The 9,696-nt window shown below is 45.8% G+C and overlaps 1 protein-coding gene across 1 annotated transcript in view; it reads left to right on the top strand.

The window, feature by feature from the left end:
* The window catches only part of GABRA1 (gamma-aminobutyric acid type A receptor subunit alpha1), a 1,147,113-nt gene that overhangs the window by 154,967 nt on the left and 982,450 nt on the right, over positions 1-9,696 (top strand). The window lies entirely within an intron of this gene.

The raw sequence follows: 9,696 nt of genomic DNA, 5'->3' as shown, positions 1-9,696 counted from the left end.
GGTGTAGTGCCTCGCCCAGTAGGCAATATCTGAAAACTGACTTAGGGGACCTCAGTAAAGATGTTGTGGATGGGGCCGGGCGGTGGCGCTAAAGGTAAGGTGCCTGCCTTGCCTGCGCTAGCCTTGGACGGACCACGGTTCGATCCCCCGGTGTCCCATATGGTCCCCCAAGCCAGGAGCAACTTCTGAGCGCATAGCCAGGAGTAACCCCTGAGCATTACTGGGTGTGGCCCAAAAACCAAAAAAAAAAAAAAAAAAAAAAAAGATGTTGTGGCTTTTTTCTTTTTCTTTTTCTTTTTTTTTTAATCTACCCCATAGATGTGTGGTGGCAATATAAGCAAGCTGGAGCTGTTTGAACAAAACGAGCTTACCAGGCATTTCGTTAGACCTTGAGGAAGGGTTTGTGAAGTGGACAGCATAGCCTGGGCTGCTTGTACCTTCACAAAAAACAAAACAGAACAGTGGTCCTCCTGGGTTGTGGGGAGGGAGCAGCCCACCGGCTATGGCACTCAGACAGAAAACACACACATAAAAAAAGAAAAAACACAAATACACAAAGCAAAATTCAAAACAATGCATCTTTCATGAGCAGGGTTTTAAATAGGCCAGCCTTGGTCTTTTGATTTTTATCTCTTAACTGTACTTATTAACAATTATTATGGAAATAAAAAAAGGCGATCACATTTTTCAATCATAATTTTTGTTTGTTGCGTTGGATTGGACCCAGCTCGGTATTTCTGGTGCTCCTACTTCTGCTCCTTGCAGTTTTCAGATGGCCACAGGGTGCTGGGAATTGAACAGGGTTGGTGCACACAGGCAATGTAAACAAACACCTCTACTGTCCAGTCCTCAAATATAATCTCTCCCTCAATCTAGGAAGTTGAGTTTTTTTTTTTAAATATATTCATTGTTCCTTGGATCTCCTGTTCATTCTTCTGCTTGCCACCCCCCCCCCCCACCGCCTTGCAGGCTGCTTCAGTAAACTTATTGTTGGGGCATTAGAAGCTTAAAATAGTTCACTATTAAATGATAGAATTTATTTTGGGGGGAGCACACCCAGCGGCAATCAGGGGTTATTCCTGGCTCTGTGCTCAAAAATTGTTCCTGGCAGGCCAGGACTGCCAAGGATAGAACCCGGGTCTTTCCTGGGTCAGCTGCGTGCAAGGCAAATGCCCTACTGCTGTACTATCACTCTGCCCCCTAAATGATAGAATTTTAAAGAAGCCATGAATCATATTTATGGGAACCACTGCTTTGTTGTTGGTAGGTATGTGTGGGAAACCATAGGGGGAAGATAGGCCAAAGGGGTACTAGGACCATTCTGGGGGCACCTCCTCTGGAAGGTTAGTACTCAGAACCCACAGAAATTCTTTGTATGTGGCAAATACAGTACTGTACTGACCTCCAGCCAAGGTTTCTAGACTCCATTAGCTATTCTCATAGGAAAAGTGTCTGGAGAATACCAGGAAGCAAAGATTTTTTTACTTACCTTAAATTGGGATGCAGGCAACTCCAGCAATGGAGTGTGCCTCATAAAGTTAAGGGGGAATGCAAGGACAGCCAGACAGTGGATCTCTGCAACTGGAGGCAGAAGAGAGTGGGTTTTCCAGAAAGTTAAGCAAAGCCATTTTATAGGTAGAGCAGAAAAGTGTGTGGCTCAGCAGTTTTCCAGCCACCTCCACTCTAGGGTTTGTTGCTAGGGTTTGTTAAGGTGGGGTGGGCCCTTGATGGGTACTTGTTAGGCTAGAGCTGCTTCTGACATTCACCTGAAACTTATTGCTTCAGGGCCCTCTTACCTCTCTACCAACCTCACACTAATATGGGCTGTTTCCCCCACTTGATAGGGTTGTTTTTTGAGGGGTAGGGGTGTTACATAGTGCTAAGCAGCTATTCCATCTCTGTGCTCAGGGGACCACATACTGGGGATTTGTGCCTCTTGCATTCAGAGCATGTACTCAATGCCCAGGCCCCTTAGCTATCTCTTAGCCCCTATGCATGTATATTATTTCTTTTTATTTTTTCTGTCCACAGCTGGTGGTCCTCTGTGCTTACTTTTGGCTGTGCTCAGGGATCACTCCTGGCTGTTCTTGGAGACTAGGGTGCTGAGAATTGAACCCAGGTGGGTCGTGCACCACACCTTTCTTGCTGTGCTCTGGCCTCGATCTGTTTTTTTTTCCTTATGTCCAACTGAAACGCAGCTTAAATTACATAAATATTTTCCTGAGTTATTTTTTCTTTGACTATAATGCCCTTTCTCAAGTCTTGCCCAACTTTTAAATTTGCTGTGATTATATTCTCTTTAGTAGAGGAATAGTTGATCACGATATTTTTAAGCAGTACTGACTGCCAAAGCTTATGGAGGGGAAATAAAATAAATCATGCCAAACCAAACCCCTAAATCTGTCTTAATAATAGAATAAAATAATTTATTTTATGAACCCGGAAACCATTTTCACTTCTTTTCTATGTGGGGAGTGGGCTAACAGAACTGAATCCCAAATTATGGTGTCAGCACAAAGTTTTGAAATTTTTTTGTTTTTTGGGTCACACCCGGCAGCGCTCTGGCGTTCCTCCTGGCTCTTTTATGTTCAAAAATGGCGCCTGGCAGGCTCGGGGGACCATATGGGAGGCCGGGATTCGAACCACCGACCTTCTGCATGCAAAGCAAACGCCCTACCTCCTTGCTAGCTCTCCGGCTCCCTCCAAGTTTTTTTTTTTTTAAATTCCCAGGAAAGTCTTCCGGGGGCGGGAAAAAGCATTTGAGGCGGAGCCTGGGAGCGCGGGTTCTTCCCATTGGTTGTCCTCGGTGTTTTGTCCCGCCCATCTCGGCTGGATGCACCAATAGAGGCACGCGCGTCTGGTTCAAAGCTCAGGCTGGCGTTGGGTCCGGGAGCGTGCGCTTCTTTGGGCTGCTGTTGGTCGCGAGCTGGTGGACCGGTAGGTGGGTGAGCCAAGTCGAGTTTTGGGGGCCTGGATTTTGGGGGACGGGGCTCGCAGGTGGGGATTGGGTGGTCTTTCCCCAGCCCGGGACCCCTCTTGATTTCATTTTAGCTTGTCCAGTGGAGCCTCGCCCCATTTTGACAACTTGGCCTAGGCCACCCACACCCTCCATTAGAGCCAGGATGGAGGCTTTGAACTTTTTGAATACAGAAAACGAAGACCAAGTCGGTGGACGGGCCAAGGACTCGCTGACCCAGGAATCTGTACTTGGTAAGAGCTTGGCTACATACCAGGACCCGGTCCTGAGACTCCTCCCACCATGGACCAGGTTATCCAGGTGCTTGTTAGGGCCTCTTTATTTTTCAGGTTAAGTAGCTTCTTGAGATTCATTAGGAGGGTCCTGAGCTGAATGGCTGCGGAGAGAGGAGACTTAGAGGGTGGGTGGGTTTGAAGGGGTGCCCCTGGGTTCGGTGTAGCGACTTTGTGCGCCTGGAAATGACTCTTATTATTTTGAGGCCTCACCCAGTGGTGCTCAGAACTTATTCCTGGACTCCTGTTGGCAGGAATGAACTCTTCTTGGCTGTGCTTAATGGGTGCCAGAGATTGAACCCTGGTCAGCAACATTAGAGGCAAGCGCCCTCCTCACTGTACTATTATTGCTCTGGCTTCTGACAATTTTCATGGTGCTAGAAGGCCTGGTGTCAAATCTACAAAAGTAAAAACTAAACCAAAAACAAATCAGAACTGATTTATGTACTTCGTAAATGAACATGATGTTGAAATTTTTAGCAAAGAAAACATCTCAGATTTTTGTTTGTTTGTTTGTTTTGGGCCACACCCTGTGACGCTCAGGGGTTACAACTGGCCATACGTTCAGAATTGGCTCCTGGCTTGGGGGACCCAAGGGATCCAACCACAGTTCGTCCTAGGTCAGATGAGAGCAAGGCAAAGCCTTCCCGCTCTAGCCCCAACATCTCAGGTTTTCATTTTGCAAAATGTTTGATATTTATCTCTGCTCCCTAAAGGTACAAGAAAGGCCTTCAGGTCTGTTAACAGAGACACAGAAAATATCAAGGACCTATTCAAATTTCAGCGGACCATTTCCTCTCCTCAGAAGGTAATGTGGGCTTTGAAGACACCATTGAGTAACATGGGCACTTTGGACTCATCATTTCTTAGATTTCCATGATCCAAGGAGTTGGAAATAGCTGGCTGAGGGGACTGTGATGGCATTTCTGGACCAACTCTGTAACTCCCGTATCTTCAGTACCTCGGGGTCTATAGTCTCAGAAATGACTGAGAATGTACTCAGAAATAGCTCCTGGCAGGCTTGGGGGGAACCGTATGGGATTCCCGGGATCAAACCTGGTTCATCTGGGTCTGCCACGTGTTAGGCAAATACCCTACCGCGTGCTATCACTCTGGTCCAAGCTCACGTATTCTTTTTTTTTTTTTTTTTTTTTGTTTTTTGGGTCACACCCAGCAGTGCTCGGGCTACTCCTGGCTCTACGCTCAGAAATTGCCCCTGACAGGCTCAGGGGACCATATGGGATGCTGGTTTTCGAACCACCGTCCTTCTGCATGTAAGGCAGATGCCTTACTGCTGTGCTATCTCTCTGGCCCCAAAGCTCACCTATTCTTAATTGGAGGAAGAGATCATTTGATAGATATTATTTATAGATACATGTGGCACTGATATGGAGGATTCCTTGCAAGAGGTCAATTGCTAATGTAATAGTTCTGGTGCTGCCATTTTAACCACTTTCCCTAACCCCCACATTTCTGAAATCATTTAAACCTTGTGGGTACCTGAACGACAGTTCAGTGTGGCTTTCACTTTGCTGTGAAAGGTGATTTCGCACTTGGATGAGCGAGCATCAAAACCCATGGAGGAGCTGTGTGGCTAAGGACAAAGATGTCTTTTTCAGAACCTGTAAAGTAGTAGACAGACTTGTAAGGATGTAGCAAAGCTGAGGACTGACATGGAATGAAGTCTGGGGAGCCTTGTGATAGGGATTTCCTCTGTTGCAGGCATGTGGGATTTGATTCAGTCAGGAATACAGAGGATTCATTAGGGCCTATGTGTCAGTCCTATCTAGGGAGTTGTATACCAAGAAGAAACTAGGGAGTTTCCTTGCAGTGGTCCTCAAACTATGGCCGAGGGCCACATATTATATTTGTATCTGTTTTGTTTCTTCATTGCAAAATAAGATATATGCAGTGTGCATAAGAATTCCTTCATAAGTTTTGTTTTTACTATAGTCAGACCCTCCAATGGTCTGAGGGACAGTGAACTGGCCCCCTGTTTAAAAAGTTTGAGGACCCCTGTCTGAGTCTAAAGCAACTGCACTGTCGTGTGTGTGTGTGTGTGTGTGTGTGTGTGTGTGTCTTTTTATTATTATTGTTCCTGGGCCACATTCCTGAATGCAGAGCTCAGGGATTACAATATTGTTCATGATTGAGTTTCAGTCATAAAATGTACAACACCCTTCACCAGTGCACATTTCCCCTCACTTGTCCCTAGTTTCTCTCCCCTTCCTCCTCCCTGTCTGTCTTGATGATAGAATCGACTCCTCCTCTCTCCTCCTCTCCCCTCCTCTCCCCTCCCCTCCTTTCCCCTCCTCTCCCCTCCCCTCCCCTCCTCTCCCCTCCTCTCCCCTCCCCTCCCCTCCCCTCCCCTCCCCTCTTCTCCCTTTCTCTCCCCTCCCCTCCCCTCCCTTCCTCTCCCTTCCCTTCCTCTCCCCTCCCCTCCTCTCCTCTCCCCCCCACCTCTCCTATCCCCTCCTCATCTCTCCTCCCCTCTCCCCTCCCCTCCTCCTCCTCCCCTTTCACACGATGGCTTACATTATTGCTAATGTAGGGATACCATGCCATACATACCACTTTATCCCCTTTCAAGGTGCTGATATTTAAATTAGGCTTCATTTAGACTTCTGAGCTATGTTCTAGATTTGTTTTCTAAATTTAAATGCAGTCATGAAAACTAGGAATTGTTCTCATCAAATGGAAATGAAATCACCATGAAATTACCATTGGCAAAGCTTAAATTATGCCAATGCAATCATGAGTTCTAGAGCCTCTTTTTTTTTTTTTTTTTTTTTTTTGGTTTTTGGGCCACACCCGTTTGACGCTCAGGGGTTACTCCTGGCTATGTGCTCAGAAATCGCCCCTGGCTTGGGGGGGACCATATGGGACTCCGGGGGATCGAACTGCGGTCCGTTCCTTGGCTAGCGCTTGTAAGGCAGACACCTTACCTCTAGCGCCACCTTCCCGGCCCCTAGAGCCTCTTTTCTTACACTGTGGATTGTGAACCTCATATGGGGTCTTATAACTGAATGTTGGGGTCATGAGAAATGTTTTGAAATTCTCTTATTTACCTGGGGGCCGCAGGAGGCAAAGTCGGGGTGATCCTTGAGTGCAAAGTCAGTAGTAAGCCTTGAACATTGGGGGGTGTGACTCAAACAACTAAAACAAAATAAAACAAAAAAAGATTCCTCTAGGAAGATTCCTCTAGGGCTGGGCCACAAAATATTGTACGGAGGGCCGTTTGAGACCCCTGGCTTAGGACTTATTCCTGGCTCTGCTCGGGGAACATTCCTGCTAAAACTTAGGGAACTATATGTGGTGCTGGAGACTGAACCCATGTCAGCTGCATTCAAGGCAAGCACCTTACTTGCTGCATTATATCCTTAATGAATTAGTAGTACATATTTATATTTTATATACCAAGAGTTGTGAAAAATTTCCTGGGCAAAAATGGGTCATGAATAAAAAAACTTGAAGAAGTTCCTAAGCCCCATAATCAATGCTCTAAGCACTTGTCAAGGCTCTAATTCTCACTAATTCATGTGTTTTGGTTTTAGGTATCTGAGGAGACTGTTACTGCAAAAGTCTCTGTTCCTGTCTGTGATGATAACTATCCAGAAATAGAGAAGTTTTTTCCATACAATCCTCTAGGTCAGTGTTTCTCAACCTTTTTCACCTGTGTGCCCTCATTGGAATATCTTGGCCTAAAGGAGGCCATATATGGGCTTGCTCTAGGCAGTATCTTTAGGTTTTGCAAATATCCTTTTCTTGGAGTTTTTCTTAATTCAGCTATAAAGGACATCAGTATAACATGTGACTCCAAACTATTATGTGATGGTATGCATCTGGTTGCTTTGAACAGATAAACATTAACATGGAATTATTTATTGTATTGAATAATTGTGTTTTGGTCCTCCTAGGGGAGATAAAATAACATTGAACAAGTCCTAAATGGACAATCTTTTTTGGTTTTTGAGCCACACTTGGTGGTGCTCAGGGGTTATGCCTAGCTATACACTCAGAAGTCACTCCTGGCTTGGGGGACCATATGGGATGCCGGGGGATAGAACCACAGTCTGTCCTAGGTCAGCTGCGTGCAAGGCAAAAGCTCTACTGCTGCGTCACAGCTCCCGCCCCATGGACAATCTTTCTAACAAGCCTTTTGGAAAGTATGCTCAAGCTGAGTTGAACTCTGCCTATTAAAGCATCAGCTTCTTGGGCCCGGAGAGATAGCACAGCGGTGTTTGCCTTGCAAGCAGCCGATCCAGGACCAAAGGTGGTTGGTTCGAATCCCAGTGTCCCATATGGTCCCCCGTGCCTGCCAGGAGCTATTTCTGAGCAGATAGCCAGGAGTAACCCCTGAGCACCGCCGGGTGTGGCCCAAAAATCAAAAAAAAAAAAAAAAAAAAAGCATCAGCTTCTTAGGTGTTTTTTTATTTTTTGGTCGAGGTGTTACTCCTGGCTCTGTGATCAGGAATTATTTCTGGCAGGCTCTTGGTCCTTATAGGATGCTGGGGATCAAACTCGGGTTGGCCGTATGCCAAGGCAAATACTATCTGTTATGCTATTGCTGTGTGACCCCAGAAGCTCCAGCTGTAATTTAAATTTATGTTTTTTGAAGAGAGGCTACTGTATATCACACACTAGTAGGCTTTGAAGGAAGTTCATAAGACAGGCTCTGCCCTGAGGGAACCCACAGAGTAGAGGAAAAGGCAGAAATATGAAATAAATTGTGTCACTGGGAGGAACACAGGATCAGGTAGTGGAAACTCTCACCTGAATGGACAAGGCAGTCTTTTCTGGGAGACCTTAGGTTGATTCTGGGGGAAGGTAAAGAGATAGGTGTAGGGCCGGAGCAACAGCATAGGGACAGGGCATTTGACTTGCATGCAGCTGACCTGGGACAGACCTGGGTTAGGTTCCTGGTATCCCATATGGTCCCCTGAGCCTGCTAGGAGTGATTCTGATATAAGAGCCAGGTGTAACCCCTGAGTGCTGCTGGGAGTGACCCTGAAAAAAAAAATCTTGAGGTTACAGGATCTTACATTTTTGTGTTTAATCAAAGAACATGCATTCTATTGTTTTTTTTTTTTTTATCTTTATTTAAACACCGTGATTACAAACATGATTATAGTTGTATGATTACAGTCATGTAAAGAGCACCCCCCCTTCACCGGTGCAACATTCCCACCACCAATTTCCCAGATCTCCCTCCTCCCCACCCCCCTACACCTGTACTCGAGACAAGCTTTCCACTTCCCTCATTCATTCATATTGTTATGATAGTTTTCAGTGTAGTCATCTCTGCAACTGCACTCATCACTCTATGTGATGAGCTGCATGTCCTGAGCTGCACCTACCAGCCCTCATCTCTCTTGTCTCTGAGATACTGTTAAAAATGTCCTTCATTTTTCTTAAAGCCCATAGATGAGTGAAACCATTCTGCGTCTTTCTCTCTCCCTCTGACTTACTTCACTCAGCATAATAGATTCCATGTACATCCATGTATAGGAAAATTTCATGACTTCATCTCTCCTGATGGCTGCATAGTATTCCATTGTGTATATGTACCACAGTTTCTTCAGCCACTCATCTGTTGAAGGGCATCTTGGTTGTTTCCAGAGTCTGGCTATTGTAAATAGCGCTGCAATGAATATAGGAGTAAGGAATGGATTTTTGTATTGTATTTTTGTGTTTCTTGGGTATATTCCTAGGAGTGGTATAGCTGGATCGTATGGAAGCTCAATTTCCAGTTTGTGAAGGAATCTCCATATCGCTTTCCATAAAGGTTTTGTGGGGGGAGGGCCCATACCTGGAGTCACTCATGGTAACTCCTGGCTTGAGAGACCGAATATATGGGATGCGGGGGATGGAACCTGTGTATGTCCTGGGTCAGCTGTATGCAAGGCAAGTGCCTTACCACTGTGCTAACTGGCTCTGCAAAGGACATTTATTCTTTTTTTTTTTTTTTGGTTTTGGGTCACACCCGGCAGTGCTCAGGGGTTACTCCTGGCTCTATGCTCAGAAGTCACTCCTGTCAGGCTCGGGGGACCATATGGGATGCCGGGATTCGAACCACCGACCTTCTGCATGCAAGGCAAATGCTTTACCTCCATGCTATCTCTCCAGCCCCATTTATTCTAATATGTTTTTGGCTTTTAAAATTTCTGGCTCTTGTATATTTCAATCAATTCTGCAGTTTCATCAAAAATGTTATTGTTGGGCCCGGAGAGATAGCACAGCGGCGTTTGCCTTGCAAACAGCCAATCCTGGACCAAAGTTGGTTGGTTCGAATCCCGGTGTCCCATATGGTCCCCCGTGCCTGCCAGGAGCTATTTCTGAGCAGACAGCCAGGAGTAACCCCTGAGCACCGCCGGGTGTGGCCCAAAAACCAAAAAAAAAAAAAAAAAAAAAAATGTTATTGTTGTTAGTTTGAATATATCTGCAGAG

The sequence above is a fragment of the Suncus etruscus genome, chromosome 6 (genome assembly GCF_024139225.1).
Source record: "Suncus etruscus isolate mSunEtr1 chromosome 6, mSunEtr1.pri.cur, whole genome shotgun sequence".
NCBI lineage: Eukaryota > Metazoa > Chordata > Mammalia > Eulipotyphla > Soricidae > Suncus > Suncus etruscus.
This window is presented reverse-complemented; position numbering and strand designations above follow the sequence as displayed.